The sequence below is a fragment of the Mesocricetus auratus genome, unplaced genomic scaffold (genome assembly GCF_017639785.1).
Source record: "Mesocricetus auratus isolate SY011 unplaced genomic scaffold, BCM_Maur_2.0 Super-Scaffold_100676, whole genome shotgun sequence".
Lineage (NCBI taxonomy): Eukaryota > Metazoa > Chordata > Mammalia > Rodentia > Cricetidae > Mesocricetus > Mesocricetus auratus.
In genome coordinates, this window is record NW_024429266.1 from 88,232,432 (window position 1) to 88,260,238 (window position 27,807).

The 27,807-nt window shown below is 45.7% G+C and overlaps 1 long non-coding RNA gene across 1 annotated transcript; it reads left to right on the forward strand.

Moving 5' to 3' along the window:
• The first annotated feature begins 237 nt into the window (after positions 1–237).
• On the forward strand, positions 238–27,693 carry LOC121137126. The gene is made up of 4 exons (XR_005874355.1): positions 238–741; positions 21,563–21,644; positions 23,380–23,528; positions 26,313–27,693. It is a non-coding gene; the product is annotated as an uncharacterized LOC121137126 (long non-coding RNA).
• The last annotated feature ends 114 nt before the right edge of the window (positions 27,694–27,807 follow it).

Below are 27,807 nucleotides of genomic sequence, written 5' to 3' on the forward strand. Positions count from 1 at the left end.
GCAGAAAGAAATCAAGGTTTGGATATCCCTTCTCTGTACTAGGAAGCCGTTTATCACTTGGTCGGGTTAGCTTCGCTCTCCTTTCCGCTGTCCCCTTCTCCAGGCCAGGCAAACGAGTCTCTTGCTCTAAAGCAGGTCTCCCGGGGTCAGTTCGCTCTCTCGCGGTCAGACTGTCCTCTCCCCCTTTACTCCTGGGAGCACGTCTGAAATTGTTTGAAGTCAGTGACATTTCCGCGCAGAAGGAAAGGCGAGTAGGCGAGATGGGTGCAGGTGCGGGGGGAGCGACTCAGCAGGCGCCCGGGGCAGCTCGACTCCTGCAGGGTGTGGAGCCCGCTCAGGGCACGTGGCTCCCGGCGGCTGCCGTAGAGAACAGAGGCCGGGGATCTGCCGCTGCGAGCACCTCCCGTCCGGATCCCCAACTCAGTGCCCCCCGGGCTCCGGGGACGCTCTGGCTCTACAGCTCCCTGCGGCTAAGAGAAGCCTGGAGGCACCCGGCGCGGGCCGACGGAGGCGGTGAAACCGGTGCTGCAGGGTCGGGTCCCACGGATCAGCGCTCCCCGGGGCCACAGAGAAGAACCCCGGGGCCCTGGGGGCCGGGGTGGCACAAGGTCCTGCGGTGGACGCGGGCTGCCTCCAGTGTTTGTGCAGCTGGGATCTCCGCCACCCCCGTGAGCGACCCGACTGGCACCGGCGAAGACCTGCGGGGAGGGGGAGAGAGGAGGTTAGGGTGATCAAGAGGTGGTGAGTGGTGGCGTCCATGCTGGGGGTGGGGGTACGGATGGTTGGGGGAGTCGGCCTCCGGGCAGATCTAACAGGGAAATGCACTCGGGTGTTTTCCCCTAGCTTTTCCCGCAAGCCCTCCGGCAGCAGATGCCAGGGTGGCGGCGTCCCCGGTTGTGGTTTCTGGCCGCTGGGCAGTTTCGCGGCTCCTGGTCGAAGCTTGGGGCCTGCCAGGGGCTCGACCTCTCGGTAACCTGGGGCGCACAAAGTGCGACATACGGTCACCAAGCTCCCTCCCTGGTTTGCAGTGCTAGGTTTCTTGCCCAGGTCCTGCGCTGGAAGAGCCAAGCCTCCCTCTCTCCAAGCAAGCTAGGTTTGCCATTCCCGACGCCAGGCCTGACCGTCTCCTACTGGTGGTGGCCCGGAGAGGTCACCCACAGACTCTTTTAGGAAGAAGCAGTTAGGCCCACGGTGTTGTGGACACACTGAACCAGAATCCCCGCACTGTTTTCAATCCCAGGGCCTCTGGATGGCTTGGGTGGTGAACTCGGTGTCCACCTCATCCCTCGCCACGTTACTACCCGTGGGCGGTGGGCGCAGGGAAGGACCTGTAAGTGGAGAGGCCGCCTTCCCTGGGGTCTCCTCTGCCTGTCACATCTGCATTTATTTAAAGCTCAGCTGGTGGTCCTCAGTCTCCGGAATGCCACTTGTGGGCCTGGCCCAATACTACTTGGGACTTGCGTTGATTAGCAAGCTGGTCTTGAGGGTAGTGCTGTGGAAATATTTTGGAAACTAGAGGTACAGACTATTCAGCATGTCCCCATCCTTCCAGTCAACCTAGGCTCCCAGTGACTCCTAACTTCGAGAACGTTCTGCTTGTAGAGACACTGACAGTTGCCGTTTAAAGTGCAGTAGTTGAGTGTGTTACTTTTGATGTTCTGTTCACGAGTAGCACAGACCTCAGATCTCTGGAGGTGCCCTCGCTGAATCGCAGAGGAGGAGATGAGTGCAGTCAGCCCATCTTAAAAGCCTGTAGGTAGTACTGGATTATTCACCTTTCTCTGTGTGAAACTAATACGTTTTCGCTGGTGCAAGCCCATACATTACATGAAGAGCTTGGCCTGCCTCGCTTAGAATGCTACACACAAAACATTAAAAAAGGCACCGAACAACCTGCATTGGAGAACCAACCCGAGGTGCAAACTCCTCAGCGGTTTGCTTTCCAGTCCGCGAGACTCTTGGAATGGCAGAGTTAGTCAGGAAGGGAAGATTGGAAGCTTTCTTATTTTATAAGGTTCAGGAAGTTTGGTCTGATTTTGCCTTTGCCTTTGGACTCAGCATAACTAAGGATGAAAATAAGCCCTCTCTGTATTTCGATTGCTTTGGGAGGAAAGTTGTTTTAGTAATCTGGGAAAGAGGAACCATGTGCTGAGTCAGCAAAACTTCGGCACTGGGCCAGCTCAGTTCAATAATACTGGTATATGTAACATACACACTCTATATACCTTTGTGGAAGTAATCAAGAATATATTGGAATTTTCATGGCATAAGACATGCCCGCAACGCCCATTAGCAGCTGAGAAGCTAGGCTGAGTAAGAGCTAAGCCTTCTGACACGTGGAAATACGTTCTAGACAAGTAACAGTTGCATTTACTATGGGAACAAAGGAGAAATGCAACTTTCAACACAAAATGTGATTTTTTTCCTCAAATGCTCAGGTTGTACACTGTTTAAACATTCCCTCTGCCTGTCTTTGTGTGACAAGAGTTCAAGGTGGCTCCAGTGGGCACAATCTTTATTTTTAAATTTTCGCATCAATAAAATTGTTTCTCTAGAATGTCTCCTTAAAAGGCTGCTGGTAGATCCCACTAGGACCTTGTTGACCTGCCGAGCATGAAGCCCATGTGTGTGTGAGAGAAATATATGTGTTTTAAAACCACTTGGAGGACACAACTCCGCAGGAATGATTGCTTTTAAACATTCAAAGGTTAACCTGAACTTGAAAACTGAGAGCATTTCTACTGTGAAATCAAAGTCTACGTTGCATCGTCAGCAACAGATACTCAGTATTTCTGGGAATATTCTTCACGGTTCTTCTAGATCTTACAGTATGGTTGCAATGGGTGTGACTTAAAGACAAAACAAAACAAAAAACAGTATATTGCATCAAGAAGCAACCCAAAGCTTGCTTCTATTTCCTTTGTTGCCCTAATCACCTCAAAACCTCCGTTAGTATACCATTTATGATTTTAATCGTTTGGGATATAGCTGATCTTAAGTTGTTTCAGCATAATGCAGAAACATCAGGATATGAAGTGAAAAACTTAGTCTGACACCCAGCTTCCAGATGTTTGATGCTGTATAGACAAAACATCAGAATGACTGACTGGATTTTTTTTCTCTCTCCACAATCCAGATGGTTTAGGGCCTGACATCTCCATAAGGAAACACAGTTTCCTTTCTCTAAACATTGCATCCTATCTTGGGTATCCCACCTCTGGCATGGTTTGCACCTTTTCAACTACAGAATGCCAGGCCTTTTGGAATGTAGCAGAGCAATCAGTAAACGAGATGATGATTACGTACATGTTTAGGTGAATGTAGTCCAAGTCTAATGTGCTCCAAGGCAGGGGGTAGGACAGGGTGGGATGGTAAAAGAGAAAGATCTTTGTTCTCTGGGAGAATGGTGTGGCTGACGGGACACAATTTTCCAAAACTCCATCCGTGGCATCCCATAATCTTACATGGATGAAGCATAGCACCCATCAGGCCGCAGCTTGCATTTGCCCATTATGCCACTGCATGGTGAATGGAGGCCTCTTTCCTCCACAATTCTTTGAGGACCATTGTCAGACGCGTGGATGTGATACTGCATTAAAACCATGCAGGAACACTGTGTGGATCAAGCAGGTGAAAATCTATATTTAGGATGGGGGGAGAGATCAATCAAAGAAAAAGAGGCCATGATTTGAAAGACAGCAGGGGTATGTACATGGGAGAAACTGCATAGAGGAAATGGAAGGGAGAATGACATAATTGTGTTTTAATTTCAAAAACTAAAAGAAATTATTAAAAGGCGAGGCCCGCTGAGGGCTGAAGCTCCGGGTGGGAGCAGGGCTTTCTTTTGAAAAGTCAGCAGTATGGTAGACACTACCTCGAAGTACACCGCCGACAAGCAGGTTTCATAGAGCGTTACTGTATTTTACAACTGTCAGGCTTGGGGGTGATGGCAGGCAGCACGATTTTTTTTCCTTCCCACAAAGTCCCAGAGATTTAAGATCATAAACAGAGTCATAGCTGGTCCAAGTGTCTGCCCTGCTTGAGGAAGAAGGGCCCTATTGGAGAAGCCTCCCATGGAATTAGCAGATGAAGTCAAATTAGAATGGAGTCTGGGCTGCTTATCAACCTCACATTGCCTGACTACAGGAGACTGTTTAGATGATGAATTTTGATGAATGCTAAAGCATTGTTAAGACCTACCACTTGACAGTCACTGAAAGAAAAACCATACTGTTTAAACAGGCCTCCCTACAGCTATGAATCAAGACCTTGAATCAGAAGATACAGCATTTTATCCTGGTCCCAAACCAATTTTTTAAAAATAGTTTACAGGAATCTCATGGAATATCATAGTTACACACATTGAATAGTTAAGAGATTGGAGAGTCAAACAGGACTCTTCAGCACCATATAAAACAGAAACCGATTTATTTTTTCTAGGTTGCTATAATTGGATATTTTAATGACTATTTTTTTGTTTTGGTGACTCATGAACTTGAACACTAAAATGACAGACTTGGGCCAGTGAGACAGTTCAGGGACTTAAGGCACTTGCTGCGAAGCTTTATAAGCTGAGTTAGACTCCAGAGTCCCACATGGTAAGAGGAGATAATTTGACCCTAAGTTGTCCTCTAACCTCCAGATGTTACAGCATCCACTCCCCCCCATACACACACATAAAAAAGCAATAAAATTTGAGATAAATAAATAATAAAGTTGACAGAGATGGAACAGACCAAGGGAGCATACAGGTCTCTTTGGTTCTTTTATAGAAAACTGAGTTAGCAACTCAAACTATGAACGCATATCGAAGGCCTCACAGAAGTTAGAGGAAGGGTCAGAAATAGACTCACTGAGTTCCAACTGTGACTCACAGAGTCCAAGATTCTCTCCAGGGCAGCTTGCTTTCATAAGACAGCAGTACTCCAAGTTACAGACTCCGTAGCATCCAAGAATGTGACAGTGATTGTTACGGTTAGAAGCAGCTCCAAAGGATTCGTTTGTTACACATCTAAGAACTATAAAGCAAAGCCAGAACGAAGCAATGTTTTCCTCTCTTTGCCTCTGGAGTAAGACTATTGTAAAAACTAGAGCTAATAAAACTGCTTCTTCTTCAACCATTTGTCCAGTGGTCCTGATGGTGGCAAAAGGCAGCTTAGCTTTTTTTTTTTTTAATAGAGAACTTACAGTGCTTGGAAGAATGGCATGTGCAGAAGGTCACATTCATTTTTCTCTGACGATGACAAGTGACTTTGGTAAGGAAGGGGGAGGAGGAGAGTTACAGACACCCAACTCGACTCTTGACAGAAGACATGGGTGTCAATGGTACTTCACCAACCCAGAGAATCTTCACTTCCTACTGCAGTCGCCTGTTTGAAGTGACAGGATGCAGGGGAAGCTGGAGGGTGAAGGATAGAGGTGGGCAAGTCTGGGAGATGCTCTGCTGACAGAAACGTATATAGCAGTAGGAGTGTACATCCCCAAGTCTGAGGATAGGGCATCTCCATAGGCCTTCGCGGTATAAGCCAAGGAAATGGATGCAACAGGATGTTAGCTTATGCTTTCATGCTCAATTTCATATTTTAGTCAATGTTTTGGTTTTTGTTTGCTTGTTCAAAATAGGCTTCCACTATGAAGGCCCAGCTCACCTAGAACTCACTCTGTAGATCAGGCTGGCCTCAAACTCACAGAGATCTGCCTGCCTCTGCCTCCCGAGTGCTGACATTAAAGGTTTGTGCCAGCATGCTTGGCATATTCAATACAAATAGAACTGTAAGAACATTACTTTTAAGGGGGGATGTTGAGAGTCCTCCATGGGCCTTGGGCTCAAGCAATGCAAAGGAGCAATTAGAAAAGACGAGAGTGAGACCAAAGCCTAGCACGTGGAGTTGAGACGAAACTGCCTTTGGTTGGATTGGAGGAAAGCGGTCCTGGCAAGGGTTTTCCTTCAAGCTAATTCCAGGTCAGTCAATGCCATCTAAGAAGCAGGACCAGATCAGAATCTGGGGAGGAGGATGCTGGCAGAAGAGGTCTGATAAACTCTACTCTCCTTTTGAGATGCTCAGGAGAGTGACCAGAGCACAGCAGAAGTTAAACCAAACAAAACCCGAGTGCCTACTTACCTCTTTAATTTACTCTCCCAAACAGATCATCATTCGGGCTATTCCCCTGAAGTCAAGCATGAAATCTATTTAGCTGGATAGCTACCCATTTCCTCTGACCTGAGAAAGAGATGCCCTGTTCTGTTAAAATCTCCGGAATGCCAGAATCCAGGGAAAACTGAAGCCACATGCTTGGGCCCACAGAGACACCCCACCCCCCATGCCAGAATGCCAAAGGCGCAAAAGCAATAGACAGAGTGGACTTTCAGCAGCATCCAGCCCAGACCTGTTGCTGTCAGGTCATCGGTGTGGATCGCCCACCTGTTTGAAATGGACTCTTGCGCTGTCCAGAATTTTCTTTAAATCTCTCTGATGCCTAGGGCCCTTTGATAATTTTGAAAACACCATGTACTGCTTCTCAGAATAAAGTGTTTGAAAGGATAAATTATAATAAAGTAAAGTTACCAATATAGTTTTAGAAGAAACTTTATGATCTGGTGCTGGTATTACAGTTCCTTCTTTTTTTTTAAAGATTTATTTATTATATGTACACTGTTCTGCCTGCATGCAGAAGAGGGCACCAGCTCTCATTATAGATGGTTGTGAGCCATCATGTGGTTGCTGGGAATTGAACTCAGGACCTCTGGAAGAGCAGTCAGTGTTCTTAACCTCTGAGCCATCTCTCCAGCCCCTACAGTTCCTTCTTTATTAACACATTAAATACAAAAATCTAGCAGTGCACCTAACATTTATAATGCTGAAATAATGGTCAGCGTGAATAACAACTCAAGACAACAATAATATGTTACAAAGGTGTCCACAATTTCTGCTGCTGACCAAGTCACACATGCTGCTAGTTTGTTGCTCATAGCCAGTTAAAAGAAATCTTAGTTTTTAAACAAAGCTTGCAGAAATGAATATGTGCATCTTCTACACCCAAACTTTTGAATTTCTGCTGTTATTTGGTGGTTAGAACCCCTTAGAAGGAGGAAGAACAGCCCTTCTGACCATGCCTTAGTGGTAGGCTGTAAGTTGACATGGACTTTTTATTGGATGATACTGGACCCAAATTTGGAGTGTAAATGTTGAGCCTGTGCTATAGAACCTTGTCCCTAAGGTGGAAGTAACTCTATATTGTAATCCCAGAGAGTTGAGAGATTGAGAAGCATCTCTTACACTGAAGACACTGGAAGGGTGTCAGGGTCTCCTGCCCCAGCAGGGAGTGCAAGGAAACCAGAGCCATGAAGGACTTGATAAGGGTGCTTGATAAGGATGAACTGGTTACCAAATGAGCCCAGAGTTGATTCAGACCCAAAAGTGAACTTTAGATAGAGTTAAGGAAGGAGACTAGCCTACTGCCTAACAGCAGGGCCCTTCCCCTGGGAGCAGAGCAGATATCCACCCTCCAAGTCCCGAAAAGAATAGTTCTCCTGAGGAAAGCCTAGCCTCAGTTGCCTTGCAGGGATCCCAAGTGAACGAGCAGGTCCCCGAGGAGAAGGAGGAGAACCGCACTGCCGGAAGAGAGGAGGTGACATGCAAAAGTCAGAGCAGCCTACAAACTAGAGCAGAGACAGGGATGGCACCACACGAATATTCATGAAGGTCAGGCAAGGTGACAGCTGATCACTGGACCTTCTCTCTAATATATCTGAAAGAAGAGTCTTTCCCAGAATATTCAGAGCTCTCATAAATAAAAAATAAGAACACAAAAGATAAAAGCGAAGCCTGAAATTTATTGGTAACCGGAAGACTCACCAGGAGTTTCTTAGAAGTGGAAGCCAAAGGCCATCAAACATTTAAAGATGACCAATGTATGTAACAATCAGTGAAAATTCACCCATACACAGATCACATAAGAGCTAAAAACAACAACAACAACAACAACAACAAAAAACCAAACACCTGTACTGTGAGTATAGGAAAGCCTGTAGAACAACAAACTCCCACACACTGTATGTGTGGGACTGTAACTAGGCACCAGGATAAAATATCAATATACTCATTTATATATTATCACATTCTTTATGTCGTCCAGTTGGAAACAAACAACCCAAACTGTAGCATATTTATACAACACATGCTCATACAGCACCAAACCCAAAATAAACCATAACTGCACAGAAAGTGGATGAGCCTCATAAACACATTGCAGAGCAAAAGGAGCCAGACATGGGAGTGCATACCATGCGCTTCCAATCATATGAAGGACAAGAACAAGCAGGACGAATGTGTGGCAATGTAGGCCAAAACAGAACCTGCCTTGGCGGGACTGGATATGGATTGGGAGGCGGTACAAGGGCACCTTCTGTGGTGGTGAACGGTAAATATTATCGACTGTTGGAAAAGCGATTTGCAAGCGCCAAGTCCAGTTAAAAGCAGCCCCTGGTGCTATAGATCCCCTCCGGCTCACTGCGGTTTTGTGTTACAAAGATTACTCTCAGGCCATACGCATGAAGCAGGTTCAAGAGAAAGCTGCAGATGCACAGATCTCTGTAACAGATAGACCTAAGATGAGCTTGTTAAAAATATACGAAGGGCTGGGGATTTACTTTGCAAGAGGACAGATAGACGGACAGGAAGCAGATGGAAAGGTATCACTCCAGGGAAATGTGAATTAAAATAAGGACATCATGCAAATACATCCCCATGACAATGACTGGCTTTCAGCAAGGTGACTAGCACCCTGGGCAATGGCACTCTCCTCTTGGCTTAGTTACGGTGGGTTTCTATTGCTGGGACTAAACACCATGACCAAAAAACCAGTTGGGGGCGGAAAGGGTTTATTTGGCTTACACTTCCATGTCACTATTCATTATGGAAGGAAATCAGTCAGGACAGGAACTCAAACAGGGCAGGAACCTGGAGACAGGAACTGGTGCAGAGGCCACAGAGGTTGCTGCTTGCTGGCATGCTTCCCCTGGCTTGCTCAGCCTGCTTTCTTATAGAACCCAGGACCACCAGCCCAGAGCTGGTACCACCCACCATGGGCTGGGCCCTTCCCCATTGGTCATTAACTGAGACAATGCCTTACAGCTGGATCTCATGGAGGTGTTTCCTCAGCTGAGGCTCCTTCTTCTGATGACTCTAGTTTGTGTCACACAAAACCACTCAATACACCTATGCTGCAAATGGGACCACAAAGTGGCATGGGTCAAATTGAAGGCCAGTTGTGTTCACTGATGCTGAACAGGTGCCTATATCAGACTGGGGCTCTTCTAGGCTGGTTTAGGAACCAAACTAAGCAAGAACAGGGATATTGTCTCATGAGACTGTCCAGCTCTGGGAACCCTATTCCAAATGGTTAGATTTCTCCTAGGGTTTCTACATAGTTCTTTATGCAAAGCCCTGCTGTTATTCTGGCTTGATTAAAGAGAAAGAGGAGAGACAGTTGATAGACTGTAGTGACTGTGGCTACAGCAAACTGTGTACTTGAAAGTTCAGAGAGAGTGGACCTTGAGTGTTTTAGTCACACCATATACACATGCCTACACAAAAAGAAAGAAGGAAAAGAAAACAAGAGAAAAGAAAGACAAGTTTGTGAGGCAATGCATTTGTTAAATAACTTGGTTTGGTCTTTCCACAATGTACACATATACAAAAAGTATGTGTTTGTCTATGTGTATGTGTGTCTCTGTGTAATTTTTGTCAGTTAGGACCTTTTTCTTTTCAAATATAACAAAGTCTGAAAAATTCACACAGTTATACAATATATTCATGTATTTTTCCTTTTATTTAAAATAGTATTTACTCACATAATATATCCTAATTATTTTTTCTCCTCCCTCTACTCCTCTAAGTTTTCCCCCACCTCCCCTCTCATCCTGATCCAATTCATTTCCGTCTCCCATTAAAAAGGATACTAAATGATGATAATAAAAAATAACAAAATAAAATAAAAACTGTCACATTGGAGTTGGATTAGTCAAACAGAAGGAAAAAAGAGTCCAAGAGAAGGCGCGAGAACCAGAAACCCACTCAGGGATCCCATAGAAACACTAACCTGGAAGCCATAATATGTGTGTAGAGGACCTGGTGCAGACCATTGTGCGTGCTGCCTCGGTCTCTTTGAGTTCATAGGCGCTTTGATCCTTTTGATTTAGAGGTCTTTGTTTTCTTGGTGTCCTCCTTACCTTCTGGCTCTCACCCTCTTTCTGCCTGCTCTTCCACGGGGTTCCCTGAGGTCTTAGGGGGATGATTTGAGGGAGACATATCATTTAGGGTCAAGTGCTCCAAGCTCTCCAACTCTCTGTGTAAGTTTGGCCGTGTTCTCTTTGTTTGTTCCCATCTGCTGCAGGAGAAAGCTTCTCCGATGATGGCTGACCACTGATCTATGAGTGCAGTAAAAGTTATTAAGAGTCATTTTATCATTACATTTTTTTAAGATCAGCAGTATTTGGTTTTACCCTAGGTCCCTGTTTAATCTTGTCTGTGGCTCTTGGTCACCAAAGCAGTGTCAGGTATTGGTTCCATGTTGTGGAGAGGGCCTTAAGTTAAATCAGATACTGGTCGTTTACTCCCAAAAACTTTGTGCCACCATTGCCACAGCATGTCTTGCAGGCAAGACACCATTGCCAATCAGAGGGCTAGTGGGTGGGTTTGTGTTTCTGTTGTTTTTGAGAGTGTGAGTGCTTTCCTGTTCCAAAGACTCTAGAGCGTAGGGCTGAAGGTTCTCTGTGAACATCAGCTTATCTTCTTCATGGGCAGTGAGTCGTGTAGGTGTTGTTTGCAGCAATGGGGCCTTGCTATCAGTTCGTGGAGAGCAATCTGTTGTCTTGGCAACAACCTGGGTTGTCTGGGGATTCCCATGGGACTGCTTTGGCCAACAACTCAATTAGATGTAATCCAGTCCCAATACTGGAAGCTTTATTTGGTGATAAGAGGTGTCCAGTTGGGGCTCTGTCCTCCCTAGTATTTGGCTATTTCAGTTAAATTGCCTTCATACATGTATACATTTTAAGAAGCTTCTACTATATTAGGTTTCTATACTACCCTCCAAATGGCCCTTAATTTTAACTGTCTCTCCCCACATTTCCTCTCTCGTTCTTCTCTCCCCTCCCCCTCTTCAGTTGATCCTCCCATTCTAGCCCTCATCCATCCATAAACTATTCTATTTCCTTCTCCTAATGAGACCCATCTGTACCCTCTAGTCCCTAACTGTGTACCTGCACTCTGTGGTTCTGTGAATTTTAGCTTGCTTATCATTGACTTAGTTCCTAATATCCACATATAAGTGAATACACACCATATTTGTCTTTCTGGGTCCGGGATATCTAGCTCACTCATGACTTTTTTTTCTGAACTAAATAAAACCCATTTACCTGCAAATCTCATGGCATTTTTTTAATGGCTGAGTAATATTCCATTGTGTAAATGTACCACATTTTCTTTGTCCATTCCTCTGTTGATGAACATTTAGGTTGTTTCCAATTTCTGACTATTACGAGTAGAGCAGCAGTGACCATGGCTGAGCAAGCGTCTTGATGGTAAGATGAATTCTCCTTTGGGTGTATGCCCAAGAGTCAGTACAGCTGGATTTCTGTCTTCCTGGGGAACAAACAAACTGATATCGATAGTGACTGTACACGTTTTCAGTCCAAACAGCAGTGGAGGGGTGTTCCCCTTACTCCACATCCTCTCCAGTGTGAGTTGCCACTTGTGTTATTCATCTTAGGCATTCTGATGAATGTAAGATGAAATCTCAAAGTAGTTTTGATTTGCATTTCCCAGATGTCTAAGGATGTTGAACAATTTCTTTAAGTGTTTCTCAACCATTTGAGTTTCCTCTATTGAGAATTCCGTTTAGATCTGCACTCCATTTTTTTAAGTTGAATTATTTGGTTTTTTTCTAAGTCTAAATTTTGAGTTCTTTATATATTTTTGATATTAGATCTCCATTGGATGTGCAGTTGGAAAAAATCTTTTTTTCATTCTGTAGCCTACAGGAATGATGTTGTCCTTTGCCTTACAGAAGTTTTTCAGTTTCATGAGGTCCCATTTTTTAATTGTTGGTCTTAGTGCCTGTGCTAATGGTGTTCTTTTCAGAAAGTTTTTTCCTGTTCCAGTGAGTTCAATGAGTTCCACACTTTCTTTTCTATCAGGTTCAGTGTCTATGATTTTATGTTGAGGTCTTAGAGTCATCTGGACTTGAATTATGTACAGTGTGATAAGTATGGATCTATTTACATTTTTCTACAAGCAGACATCTAGCTTGACCAGCACCATTGAAGGTGCTTTTTTCCTGGTTATATTTCTGGCTTCTTTATCAGGTGCCTATAGGTGTGTGGATTTATGTCTGGGTCTTCAATTCAATTCCATTGATCAATGTGTCTGTTTTTGTGCCAATACCATGTTATTTTTATTATTACAGATCTGTAGTACTACTTGAAATTGGGGAAAGTGGTACCTCCTGCATTTATTTTATTACTCGGGATTGTTTTAGCTAGTGTGTGTGTGTGTGTGTGTGTGTGTGTGTGTGTGTGTGTGTGTTTCTATGTGAAGCTAGAACTTGTACTTTCAAGATCTGTGAAGAATTGTGTTGAGATTTTGACGGAGGTTGCATTGAATCTGCACTTTGCTTTTGAAAGGATGGCATTTTTACTATATTAAGCCTACCAATCCCTGAGCACAGGAGATCTTTCCATTTTCTTATACATTCTCCAATTTCTTCCTTCAAAGACTTAAAGATTTTATCAAGCAAGTCTTTGACTCACGTGGTTAGAGTTACCTCAAGATATTTTATATTATTTGAGGTTATTGTATAAGGTGTTGTTTCCCTGATTTCTTTCTTAGTCCATTTGTCTTTGTATACAGGAGGGCTACTGATTTTTGTGAGTTGATTTTATATCCAGCTATTTTTCTGAAAGTGTCTATCAGCTGTAGGGGTTTCTGGGAGGAATTGTTAGGGTCACTTATGTATACTATCATATTATTTGCAAATTAAGATACTTGGACATTTTCCTCTCCAATTGGTATTCCCTTGATCTCCTCAGTTGTCTTATTGCTCTAGTTAAGACTTCAAGTACTATATTGAATAGATATGGAGAGAGTGGACAGCCTTGTCCCTGATTTTAATGGAATGGCTTTGAGTTTCTTTCCATTTAATTTGATGGTGATTGCTCTTACTGTTAACTGTCATTATTATGTTGAGCTATGTCATCTAAGAAAGTAATAGATTGATGTAATTCTATTTTGCTGTCTTGACATTTTCTCCCAAGGACTTTCTCCAATGGGGAGAGTAATGCAGTTGCACTTGGAGAAAGAGTATGTTGAATGCCCATAAAAACAAATTCTGGGGTGCACAAGACAGAAGTTTGCAGGGGTCTAGTGTTTTGGGTGCACGGGGAGTCAAATTAAAGGAAGACTTGGCAGAATTCTCTCTCAGACTGAGCAGATGCAATGGCGGCCACATGTTGGGAAGTATCACCCTCCAGTGCTCTGCAGAGCTTTGATCTCAAATAGGGGAGCAACTACAGCTCAGAACTGATCTTTAGAAGATGACTGTAGAACAGAAGATATGGGAAGGAAAACCAGAAAGACGGCTGAAGAGGAGGCGAGAGGATGGGGAAGAGGGAACAAGAACAAAAGGATGAAGGTTTGGTGGGCTATGGAACCCTGGGGTGGCTGTCTCCAGATTAGACCGCCTGCCTTCTCCACCCTCGGCACCCACCTTCATGTCTGCCCCCTTAAATCTCAGGCCAGTTAATGATGCTGACATGGCTGGACTTGCCTGTGATAGGCTATGCTGCTCTCCTTCAGGGTTGAGTGGTTTCCCCAGGCTTCTCACACTCAGGGAACTATGAGGCTATCTGCCAGATGGTCACAGAAGCATCAAGGCACACACCAAACAGGCCAGTGGCTCTTAACCATGTCCTTTGTGCCAACTATGCACTTCGCTGGGTGATAGGGACATGCTGTGACAACACAGAAGAGTCCTTGCATGCTGTGTCCTACAGCAGTGGTTCACAGTGTGGTCCTGAGACAGCAGCATCATTGTACTGCGGACTAAAGGGAAGCTCAGACACACACGGAGACTGAGGGTGTGCCCTTGCTCCATGCTCAGAACTCAGGAGGTTCTTAGATGCTTAACGTGCAGACACTACTCATGAAATGGCATGCAGCTTTTTGTCTTCCAGTTGGTTTATATGGTGGGTTACATTTATTAGTTTAGGAAGGTTGTACCTTCTGGGATGAAGCCTACTTGATCGTGTGTATGACTTTTTTTTTAATGTGTTCTTGGATTTGGCTGGCAACTATTTAGAATTTTGCAACTGTTTGTCACAATGTATGCATAAATCAAAAGTGTGTGTGTACATGTGTTATTTTTGTCAATTAGGACATTTTTATTTCATTTAAAATTTATTTTATTTTTGTATGTGTATGAATGTTTTGTCTGCATATATGTTTGTGCACCAAGAGCATGCCTGCTGCCCTAGTTGGTTAGAACAGGGTATAAGAATCCATGGAATTGGAGTGATAGACAGTTATGAGTCACCATGTGAGAGCTAGAAATGGAACCTGGGTCAGCAACAGGTGCTCTTCACTGTTGAGTCATCATGCCAGCTCCTAGAACATTTTTAACGTGAAGGAGGGAGGAAAGGAGGAAGGGATGGAGGGAAGGAAGGAAATGGGGAAGGAGGGAGGGAAATAGGAAGGGAGGGAGGGAAAGAAGAAGAGAGGGAGGGAAAGAAGGGAGGGATAAAGGGAAAGAAAAAGAGAGGGAGGGAGGGAGGGTGGGAGGGAGGGAGAAGGAGTTTGTCCATGCCATTTGGAAAATTGAGACAAAAGAAGTCACTGTGGAAAGCTCTCCTGGACCCCAGGGGAGAAGGCCACCTCTTTCTTTTGAAGAATCAGGCACCTGCAATGGCAAGACCACAGGTGTAGCCTTGAGCTACACTCTGCAACCCACTTCCACCTGCAAACAATGAGTCAGTCCTGGGGCCTGACTTGTGGACCCAGCAGAAGAGGCAAGACTCCAGCTCCAGGGGGCCGGGTGAAGGGGATGGAGGATTATTGGGGGAATTAAGAGGGAAGGCAAAGTGGGGCCAGTGAGAGTCCAAGGCCCAGCCTCCCAGCCTTTGTCTTCCAAGCTCACCATTTAGCAAGTACTGCTGGCCATGCCTCTGTGCTTCCCTTGAAAAGTGGTGTCAGGGTGGACAGGCTCCAGTGACTTACAGCACACAGCAGGAAGCAGGGCTGGGGACTGGACATTATGTGTCACTGTCAAAGGATTTTTTTTCTGGTTCTAGAATTTTCTCAGAAGATGCAAGTAATGAATCTGCTGCCCTAGTATTTACCAGGCTATGGGTCAAAGTGCCAAGTTTTCATTGCCTCATGGCAGTTCAGACCTGACACAAAATATGAAGTACAAGATACTAGCCTTTTTGCAAACAAATGAAAAAATAATGTTAAAAAAGATACTCTTACTCTGAAATCCCATTCCTGTTCTTGGGTCTGTTCCCTTGGCTTAGAGATTTGAGGGGATTGCCTTGCCAACCTCATGCTCATCGGTGTCATTATCCACTGTTCCAGATTAGGTAACTACTGTGAGTAGAATTGTATTTACTGTAGAAGGACTGTGTGGGAACTCATAAGAATTGTCAGCGGAAATGGCCCAAGTCTTGACACAAAACCCCAAGACACCATGTACTCATTCAAATAACGTTTACTGAGTCTCCACCAGATGCCTGGCACCATGAAGCTGTTGCTGACACAGCTGAGAGCAGAAATAGTTGCTGCTGCCCCAAAGATGCGCAGAATCATCATCATCATCACCATCAATCTTCCTTCAACTTTTTATTTGTTCTTTGTGACTTCCACGTACATCATGGATCTCAGTCCCATTCATCTCCCCATCCTTTCATACCTGCCCCCTTGCAAGCCTTCCTCCCTGTATGCCATCCCTCTGAAACCCCAAACTACCTCAGGGACACTGTGGTTTAGCTTTGGATGAACAGGGACACACAGTGGGGTATCTGTTCCCTGTATGGTAAGAGCATTCGATTGGTGGGGATGAATGGGCCAAGAGTCTTCAGTCTGATCTGGCCAGGGACAGCTGGCTATGAGCTAAGAGGCCCAACTAAGGGGTATTTTTGGTTCTGGGAGGCTGCCTAGGCCCAGGTGGGGTCGAGGATCCCCAAAGGTGACGTCACAGAATAGGTGGAATTTGGGGTGATGTGGGAAGTGTGTAATCTGAGTGACTGGAAGCAAGGAGAAATTGTCTCTCACCTTGACCTCCCCACACATACAAACCAAAACAAAACAAAGGACAAGAGTTTGGCTAATGTTGCTCCTACTGGGTGACAGACATACGTAGTCCCTGCTCTTGACCAGCCCCAGAACATCTTCTTGTGGGTGATCTGGTCTTTCCTCCTTGCAGCTTTGAAAGCAGGCAAGGCTGGCCATTTTGCAGACACAAAACGGAGGCTTCCATGGCATAGGAACGCAATGTAGAGCTACTGTCTGGAAATGATAGAGTCTAGGGGGCCTTGGCTGGGTTCATGTTCTCAGCCAGGTAAAATATTAGAAGATAGGGGGAAGAAAATCTGAAGTGCCACAGGTTTCAGCAGAGAACCCTCATGCACCACAGACAGGGCTGGCAGTTAAGAAAGGCCTTTGTTGGGGGTGAGGAAACACACACAGGCAGCAGACACAGAGGAAGAAAAGACGCTCTGCAAGTAGTTTCTTGCCCTCCAAGCCCATCCTTTAGCAGGTCCTGCTGGCCAGACCTCAGTGCTCCCCTTGAGTACTGGTGTCAGGATAGGCAGGCTGGGGGCCGTTAAAGCCACTGAAGAGTCTCCCTCTCCTACTTTTGGGTTGGTCAGTTTGAAGACAGATAGCATGGTGGATTGGCCATGTCAACTGTTGTGAGATCAGGCCTTGACCTTGCTGAGCCAGTCCGTCAGCACAGTGCCTGCTGGTGACAGACGTCTCTAGTCAGGAGACTGAGGGAGAAGCTGGCCGTCTTGGGGGATTTGTCACCTTTATTTTCTAGCAATGGCCCCTCTCCCTATCTGTCCTATCTGTCCATCAGAGAGTCGGTCTACCCTGTGGTCGATGGGTAGTACATGGAAAAGGGCCTTTAGAAGCCTTGTTTCTTTCCCACAGGTACAGATTTATATTTGCAAAAGCACTCCAGCAAGAAGGCCCTCCATCATTAAACCCAGAAGTGAAAGTTTGCATCAAACATGGCAAAATACCCCTGAAGATGCCCTGGGAGTGAGGCTTGTGTTCAAGGCCTGTCCCAGCATGCTAAAGAGAAGACTGGGAAGCCTTTCCTTGATCCCCGCATTCATGCTACTCTGGTTCTCTTCTACAAAGGGAAGAGACAAAGGGATTCCTGCTTCTCAGACTGGGCCAGTTTTAGGCACCCAGGAAATAACATAGCTGTGCCCATCATGTGCTTCTGCGGGTGGGGTCAGCTGTAGAGGATCAGCCAAGCAACTGTTTTAAGCTTTTTGGCCACATGCAAGTCTCTGTTACTACTACTGAACTGTTGTTGAGGCGTGAAAGTGGCCACAGATGTGTGTGAATGAATGGGCATGACCGAGTACCAGCGCTAAAACGCCTATCTCCATGTTGAGATCGTAGAACGTTGTTTTGATGATTTTTATCAACCTCTAAAAGTGCAAACATCATTCTTAGCTTGTGGACCCTACAAAACAGGTGTTGGAGCCATGAGCAGTGGTTTGGGGCCTCCTGCTCTAGAAAAACAAATAGATGGCTCAGTCAATTCCACTCCTCAAACTGGGTATCTGGGATTCCTCTACATGTATTATTTCCCCCTCTGTGTTAAACCTTACTTACTAATGCTTTCTTTTAAGAAAGAGGCATTCTGGAAGGAGAAGCCTATTAAATTTCAAATGCATCCACCTCGAAGTTGGTGAGTTCAAACTTAAATTCCATGGGGTCTACGGCCTTTCATCAGTCTGGCTCACAGTGAAGTTCATCGTTACCAGCCTGGCCAATAAATGAAATTTTAGCAATACCCTGTAAATACTGAGGAATGGATAAGTGAACTTTCATTCTAACTTGAAAGATGGATGATGCCAGCAGGAGGGGCTGGGAGCAGGCCCTGATGACGAGACTAGAGCAGCAACAGAATGACCCTTGTTGACCTCCAGAGCAGTGTGGCACTCAAGTCCACTAAAGCCTCGGGCAGCTAGCAGGCTTGAACCAGGCAGAGCCCGGGGAGTGCCAGTGTCTGTGCAAACTGGAAGCGTCCCAAAGCCATGTACAGTGCCTGGAGAAGCAGCATCAAGCCCAGTGGACTCTGCTGATCCATTTCAGCAAAGCAGTATAGTTCTTGCCAAGGAAAACATTAGGACTTGACAAGCTCTGGCAAGTCCCCGAGACATGAGTTTGTGTGGCGTAAAGTTAGAAGGGCCTTTGGGAAGACAGGGTGAATCTGAACAGACCATGGGAAAGTGAAGCTTCTCCCTGTACAGAAATGCCAAGAAAGGGCTAGAAGAGGATTAAAAAAAATAGAGACCCAACCCTTTGCCTAGTCCTCTTACACTGGTCCAAATTTCCTAGCCAGGCACATCATAAAATAGCAAAGGACTCGATGATGTGGTGTGTATTACTAAAACAATTCAGGTTTGTCTTTGTGACTGCAGTGAAAGTATCAACTGGAGTGTTTACTGCATGGCCAAGTTCTTGGGGATAAACAAGTCAATCAAGGGGTTCCATGTTGCTGTAGTATTTTCTGTCCTGCCAGGTCCCGCCACTGCCTTGCTTTAGCCCCAAGTAAACACACAGACGCTCTATAAATTATGAAACTGTTGGCCATGGCTTGGCCTTCTTATTGGCTAGCACTCTCTAGATTATTATCCCATATCTGTTAATCTATGTATTGCCACAAGGCTGTGGCTTACCCTAAACCAGGCATGCTACTCCTTCGGCAGCATCCCTGCCTGCCTTCCCTTTCCCAGCATTCTCCTGGTCTGGTAGCCCCACCTATCCTTCCTGCCTGGCCACTAGCCAAACAGTGTTTTATTCCTCAACCAATAAGAGAAACACATACACAGAGGCTTGCTCTCTCACTCTGAGTCTCTCTGTGCAGAGAAATATTAACAACCAGCTACTGAGTTGACCCTTATCTCTTTCTTACGGACATTTACATCAAACTCGATGGGTCTCAAAATAGCACATAAAGGTACCAAAAAATCGATAATTTAATCTCTGGTTAGATAAACCAAGCCGGTGTTCTGTGAGATCTCCCTAATGATAATACGGGGTATGGGTCCCTGGCATACTTACCCAGGAGCCCTAACATGAGAAGGAAGTCCCGAGACAGACTGAGTTTCCATTCAAGCTGGGGTGCTGTACCTGCAGCAGTGAAGGATCACATTTGGGGCCAATAAGAATCATCTTTAGGTAGGACCTGGGAAGGATGGGGAAATATGGGGGGGAGTGTTTGTTTGTTTGTTTGTTTGTTTTAAGACACAGTGTCACAGCAGCCCAGGACAGAACCCTAGATCTGGATCTTAACTGCCTTTTTGAGTTCAGGAAATTATTTTATTGCACCATGATTTGATTTCATCAGTCATAAATCAGGGAGCCACAGGCACTTCATCGATTTGTTGAGGGTTAGTTGAAATAAAATGTGTAGTTCAGCTATTACAATGTCGTGGTTAGCTGCATTGCAGCACACTACATGCCAGTGTCCTAAGGAGTGTTTGCTGTTGTTACGTTTTAACAGCAGCTTAATAAAACTATGTCTAGCTGCTACTAATTAGCAAGACTTCTACTTTCCATTGTCCAACCTCCTGTTTCCTGACATCCTATCGATTCACTCCTCAGATTAATATAGGCAAGTTCTCAGTAAGGAGGGATGCAAATAGGTATCCAGGTGGGTATGGCCCAAATCGGCATCCATTCTCAACAAATTGCTTTGCAGTCTCAGCTTTAACCATTCTTGGCAATTTTGCATTTTAATACAGAAAATGTTGTTGTGAACAAGGTCTTATAAGTTTTTTCCTATGGAATTTCTGGGTAACTTCAAGGCTCTGAGAAACACTCAGTTCAAGCACACATCTCTGTTGGATCCTAGACTAACAGGACTTCTGTTATGGAAAATTCAGTGGGTCAGGGGAAAGAGGCATGACAGTCACATCTTCAGTAAAACAGTGAGGCCTGCGCTAGCCTGGAAGGCCTTGGGCATATTGAGGAGAAAAAGACAGATGGGCGTTGGTGGCGCATGCCTTTAATCCCAGCACTCGGGAGGCAGAGGCAGGCAGATCTCTGTGAGTTCGAGGCCAGCCTGGTCTACAGAGCGAGTTCCAGGACAGCGTCCAAAACAATACAGAGAAACCCTGTCTCAAAAAACTGAAGAGAGAGAGAGAGAGAGAGAGAGAGAGAGAGAGAGAGAGAGAGAGAGAGAGAGAGAGAGAGAGATGTCTTTAGTAGAGGTTTGGAAGTGGAATACACAAATGAGACTCTCAGAGAACCTTGAAGAAACTTGGTTCTAGAAATGCTCAGTCGGGGTTCTTTCTCTCCTGAAAGTCACTGATCTCTACAGCTTAGTCCAGTCAGACTCCGATCCCTCCGGAGCCAGATTTGCCATCCCAAGCCCATCAGTCACTTTCAGCAACCCAAGTCTCTTCTCACCCTCCTCTCTCATTCCCTACACATTTTCCATCTGGACTAGAGCGCCCGTGCAAGCTTGGCTGGCGCCAGGCACTGCTCACATGCCTCCCTCAGGAGTTATGGTCATTAAGAAATTCTCATAACTTGCACATTGGCTCCAAAGCACCCAGGCTTCCCTGTCTGTCTCAGCAGCCGGCCTTCGGCCGCCACCCTCCCTCATCGCAGACCAGGCACCTTCCTACTGTGGGAATTGCCCCGGCTTCTTTCCTTCTCCTCTTCCTTCCTCTGTGGGCCTTCCTTTCTGGAAGTCTAGCAAGGGCTCAGGGCCAAGGAGAAGATGAATTATAACGCTCAATCAGTTCTGCTACATAAAGTGTGAATGGCCTCAGAATGCTAACCTAACACGTGTCTTACACCAGGCGCTTCCACTTTCCTTTTCTAATTTTAGCCCTCTTCCTTCAGCCTCACACAGTGACATTCAGGCAGCAAAGTGAGCGGATCTAGTGGGAACCCTAACACACACACACACACACACACACACACACACACACACACACACACACACACACGCCCTGCACATTATTGCCACCAGTGAAGAACTCTAACTAGGGACTTAGTAAGGGGACACCAGTTCACTGGGTACCTAAGCGTTCCTTATTCCCTGAGGTTTGTTATGCATTTTAAAGTGACAAGCAGAGCTTCTGAGGCTTGGGTGCTGAGAAAGATATGGCTTGTGGTGTTTTACTGTGTATCCTCAGGCAGTAGCTAAGGAGGGGTTTCTTTCCACGGTGTCTGCCTTCTGGGGAAAGTCTCAGTAACACATGAGAATGCTACTGTTTCTCAGCCACCGTATTTAGATTTGTCCTCTTCCTCAGGGACCCACATGGAACATCAGAACAGGGAGACTACCCCTGCAGCTTGGAGACAGTGGTTGCTAAGGGCGGTGCTGCGTTACAGGTAAGTAGCAGATGAACACAGAACAGGCTTAGGCTCCAATCCAGAGCTCACCACACAATTCACAATTCCCCATCTGTAAACATGGGGCTGGAGCTACTTAAGTAACAAGAACACCCTGAGACAATGTAGCCAAGGGGTTAGAACATCACAGTTTGCTAGTCATTTACCTTTCCTGCTCTTGGACTGGCAGTCATCATGTTCAAATGGTTGAAAGTAAATGGCTCACCTAGAAGCTAATGGAATAGGTGCCTCCATCAGGATGGTGACAAGTCACCTTTAGGACACACACGTTTTAAAGAATAATGGTATTGGTTGAGAATTTCATTCGGTTTGTCTTGGTCATATTCATTCTCCTCTCCCTGGACACTTTCTCTTCCTAGGTGTGGTCCTCATGGAGAAGACAAGAGCACATGGGGGTATTTGGGTATCTGGTTGTCCGGAGCTCAGTCCACTCAGCCCACCGTTTGCTCTCTGAGGCTGCAATGGACATTCCTTGCAGTTTCAGGGACGTTCTTCCCAGTCTCAGGCGTCTCCACGGTCAGAGCTTCTAGGATAGGCAGAACTCAGGGTTGCCGAAACCACGGAGATCTTCCTTGGGTTTTGAGCTTCTTGTTCCTCTTCTGACAAACTCACCACAGCACACACTTAATATTAGCAGGACATAAAGGTAGCTTCAAAAGTTTCCTCAGGGCTTTGGGGAGGGAGATTGAGATATTTGAAGAGGATTAAAAAGCAGAGCCTATGGAACCTCTTGATAGTCAGGTGAGGCAGGATGGATGGCTCCCATGCTGTAGCAATTTTTATTCTAAAAACACCAACATGCTGCCCATCCCAAGCAGGGGAAGAAACCACCACTGGAGGCAATTTTGCCTGAGGCCAGGATTCTCTATACATGTGACGTGTAGTCCAATAGTGTCTAATGTCCAAAACCAATTGGTAACGGTGGTTCTCTTTAGTTTTAATAACCTTGATTGAACATCAGGAATAATCATAATACCAGCAAGGCAAAATATATAGTTTTGTGGAATCAAACCTATCAGTGATGTTGTCTTTATTCATTTTTAATTAGTTTGTGATTGTTTGTGTGTGTGGTGAGGGGGGTGTTTTGAGACAGGTTTTCACTGTGTAGACATATTTGTTCTGGAACTCACTCTGTAGCTCAGGCTGGCCTCGAACTCACAGAGATCTGCCTGCCTCTGCCTCCCGAGTGCTGGGATTAAAGACATGAGCCACCACCCCAACAAGCTTTTAAATTACTTTTACTTACATGCACACACACACACACACACACACACACACACACACACACACACACACACACACACGGGAGTTAGAGGACAACCACAGCACAACTCCTTTTGCTATGTGGGTTCCAAGAATCAAAATTCAGGCCATCAGGCTTGGCAGCAGGCACCTTATGTAGCAGCATCTTGCCTGTGAACCTGTAACAGTGACCACACTCTTTGGGCATGGTTTCATGTGCGGATGTGACCTGTTTAAGGTAGAAGAGGTGGGGACAGAACCCCCCTTGGGTTGTGGAGAGCATCGGAGAGGCAGGGTCTGCATCCTTCGAGCAGGGATGTCATAACAGTTACTTACAGTTACCTGTGTGAGTTCATCCTCAATAAAACACCTATTTATCATTTATCTTGGGTCTGGTGAACTCATTTAAACCTCACCTTCAACCTTAACCTGCTTATTGGTCTTTGTTTAAACACCTAATTGTCTTCCACAGACACCACATGGAGCAGCGTAACAGAAACATCCATTCATTGTGATCTGGAGACCAGCAGGCAGCACATCACAGTGTTATAGACGGGCAGTAGATGAAACACAGAGCAGCCTGGGCTCTTCATCAGAGCACAGCTCAAGTAAGGCAGAGAGGTACGGCGTTTGGCGAGGTCTGCACTGATGACCCAGATCACACAGCACAGGGAACCCAAAAGGGAGAAAAGGGGGTTCCCCCTCCACCTCCGACGTTACAGTTTATACATCATTGTGTAAAAAGATGAAGCTTACACATACCATTAAGAAAGCCCCTCCTGCTGCAAACATCTCCCTAGTTGGCCCTCAATGACAGTTGGGGTGCCATCTATAGCCAGACACACACTGTGGCCATGTCCTGTGCTTCTGAGCCTGTTTTTGCTTTGTGGGGAAAGGCTGGGGTAAATATCATGACCACACAGATGGGGATGCCTGCCAGGGTTCCATCTTCAGTGGGGTTCTTGGGCTGGATGCCACTACTTGTTCCTGCTTACGACCCCTTTTCCTACCTACCTCACACCTCTAAGCCACCCTCTCTCCCATCACCTCACCCCTCACCCCCAACATGATGTCACTGTGCTTTCTTGGGATGCTGCTACTGCTGCTGTCTCCTCTTGCCTTTACCCCGTGTTTCTTCTCTGGCCAACACCCCATCTTTCCTCTGCATTATGAGGACACTCTCTCCACCTCCTTTTACACAACCCCCTGCTCCGCCGCCGCCGCCCTGCCATGATCTTACCACTCAGAGTCCTCTTTTTGGTGCCATTTTAATCTCCCCTTCTGTGGGAGCCCATCTTTGTGGATCCAGCCAACTTGCCTGATTTGTACCTGGGAGGGGGAGTGTAAGGACAGTAAGAGAAAGACAGAGATACAGGATAGAGTCAGGAGGGCAATTCAGTGAATACTGAATGCCCCAAGTTTATTCACCATTTTTGAATACCCCAACCAAAAAGGGGAACATGGTATCATGCACACGGAACAGACTTTCTTCCTTAAATCTCCAAACATTTGGTAACCACACCTTATCTGGCCTTGAGGGTCAAGATTAACCACACTTCATACCAAGTCTGTTGTTATTTAGATAAGACATCCGAGGCCAATATCAAACATCCTACTTAGATGTTTAGACACGTCTTAGACCTTCAGGTCTTAAGACTTACAAAGGACAATTTTGAACTCTCTGCCTTTGAGTCAAGATGAAGCAGAGCCGTCTTTATGGGCCCTGACACCCTTCTCTACTGATTCTTCCTCCATGACGATCTGTGGACTCCCCGCTGAGGAAGCTTTCCTTGCACAAATCACTGTGAAGTTCCCTGAAACCCTGTACTTTTGAGACCAGGAGAGTCTGACCCAGGGAGGTGTGGTTTCCAAAACCAAATAGTCGAACTTATTTTTCTTTTGTTCTGTTAATTTCCACTGAAGGAGCCAAGAGATTTTTCTTAGCTTTTTTTTTTTTTTTGGTTTGCTATAATCGTGAGAAAAATCAAGATGTATAGACTTCTGTGGGACCCTATTTCTCTCTCTCTGCCTCTCACAGCCCTCTCAGCTTCCTTTCATTCAGCCAGTTCTTCAGGGGTAAACAGCAGCCTCTCCATTGCAGAACCCAAGGGCCTCACCTTCTTGGGTCTCATTGAAACACAGCAATGCTCAGCCTTTCTCTGACCTCGGCTCCCCATCTTGGCTCATCTGACCCTATTGCACCGGCCTCGGCTGTTGCTGTGGCTGCTTTTGACGTAGACATTCCTTGGAGTTCCACGTTCCATCCATTTTGGTCCATTTTTCCCCCTACTGACCCATGATAATTCTTCATAAAATTCATAAATCCAGTTAAAGCTAGTGTTTCCCTTTTTTATCTCTCTCTCTCCCCAAATGTGCTTTGCTCAAGATTTCCTCATCTGTTGTTGACACACACGGGCTTCTTCTGAGGAGCCCTGAAGAGAAACCACTGGCTGGTGGTTCTCTTCCTCCCACCGTACCAACTGGTTGTGAATGCACACCGTCTCTGTCTCTGAACGTCCCTTCCTACTGACCTGAGTTATCAAAGTTGGCTGTGGTCTGCTCACACCCAGTGGCATTTCTTCTCAGCTCACCCTTGTTTATCAAGGCTTATTAATAAATGCACAGATAGATTATAACACCACTCCTCGGTGATCCACCTCGGTCTCCATAGTTCTGGTATCTTTAAATAGTGCCAGGGGTTTATGAAGACCTTTGGAGCTTGCTAAACAAGGGCTTCTACGTACCCTATCTCAACTCCTCAACTTTATTCCCACCCACCATACACATCACATTCAGTTAAGACTCCATTCATGTACAAGCACAAATCATTCTCCTTTCTGGAAGTTCTATTCACCTTCCAGAGCTCACCACTTCCAAGAAGCTTTCTCCTATCTATCCAAACACAGATCACTTTGACCGCCCCAAACCCACATGGCAATTTGTTTGTAGCTACATCACAGCACAGATTTCCACAAGAAGCCAGTATGCTTTTGTAGTGTCTACACCTCCAATGAGCCTAAGATGTGGGCATACATCGAGAAATCGTTATCAGCAGAATAATTTGTTATACTGTCACACAGAAAACAGCAACTAGCATGTCAGTGGCAGGCTGTCTGCAGTGATTGCGTCCATGTTTTTGTACATTAGTTTCTTAGGATCCTAGGTCAGACCTAGCCAGGCCCATTTTAGTAGCCCTGCAACTTCACTCCTCCCTATTTCCCTCCTTCTGGGCCTAGGCCTCTCTGCTTTTTCATAGACAAGTTTCAATCTTTGCTTCTACCAGCCGCCATTTAGTCGAGAAACGAGATTCAAACTAATTCTTCCTTCCTTTTTCCGTCTAAGGATGGGCTTCACCTTGCAAATCACATGAGTGCTAATCTCATTTCTCATTCCTCCTCCCCCAAGCACTGTAGCATCCAAAGCGGTGAAAAGCAATTTTGGAGTTTGGAAAATGGACAGGGCAGTCCTAAGGAGATGAGCCAGCTACAAACGTTCTCTGGAGCCCCCAGCAAACAACCTTTCGGACGAAGAGGGCCTCTGAATCTTCAGTCCAAGTCTCATACCTGCGCAGGCGCACAGCCCACCACAGGCGGAAGTGGAGCTAGCATCGCCACCTTCACCCCTGCAGGTTTCCATGCTAGCAGAGGCATGAGGGTGCTGCACGTCCTAGCTGGGGCTGGAAGTGGTTTGCATACAGCGAGCAGAGTTATGTCATAGCTATTCTCTCTAATCCGTATGAGGAGTTTCAAAGATTTAGCTGACAGAGTAAGTTAAAAATAAACAAACCAACAACAACAACCAAACTTAGGGGCAGCCTTTTTGCTGGCTTCCTGCCAGGGATTGAGGCGTTGAGGCAGCCAGTCCTTCCAGAGGAGAAAGACAGCTGCAATGTTCCAGGTGAAAAGTCAGCGAATTTCCACAGATCCTGCTGCCAGAGACCACAAAAGGTTTCAGACAACGGCTCAGCTGATGATCTGTGCGGGTGAGCGCGTGCGCGCGCGTGCGTGTTTGTGCATGCGTGTGTGTGTGTGCATGCATGTGCGTGTGTACGAATGTGTGTTCCTCTTAGAAGGTAAAGGCAGGGAGGGTAGACATAACAGAAGCTGCAAAGTGTCCTCACACGGCCGGCCGAGCAGGCAGGGGTGTACTTACAGTGCAGATTAATGAAAATGTTTCGCTGGCAGGAGGGGTTTGATTGGCCCGCTGTAAAATTGCTTGCAGATTCGAAAACAGCATGTTTCATTTCAAACTCGTTCTCTTGCCATACATTAGCACTTGTCAATGTAACCATTAAGCGCAGGCAGTGCAGAAATTTAATTACAAAACCATTTATTTTATTGAAAGAAAAATAAACTCAAGCTACCTCAAATGCATTAGGTAGGTTCAAAACATGTTCAGCTGATAACACCCAAGGGTAGGGAGGCTGCTGCAGGAATAAATGCCCCTTTCATGTGTGCTGAGGCCTCGGTATTAGAAACAGCTGCCTGTAGGTCGCTCTTTATTTACATTCAATTATGAATTAAAAAACAGCTGATTTAATGAAGGGACCTTTTTATATCTGAAGTCACTGGGCTGTGGTACCCATTCTCGTTCCGTTTTTTTTTTACCTCCCTTTTTAATCACTGGAATTAAAAATGTTAATGAAGCGAACAGAACTTTTTATTGAATGGGTTTCCCCTCCCTACCCACCCTGGAGCCCCATCTCAGACCTGTCTTTAGTTCCCTAATAGTGGAAGAATGCAAGGTCTATGGTATTAAAGGAAGTCACAAAAATGTGCTAAACACATCAGAAAGTCTCCAATCTGTATCTTATTTGTGCCTCCTGGCCTCTTCCCCACGCATGTCTTCCCCGCAGTGGGAAAGCCGGCAGAACACAGCTCTCTGGTGAAATACTAGATTT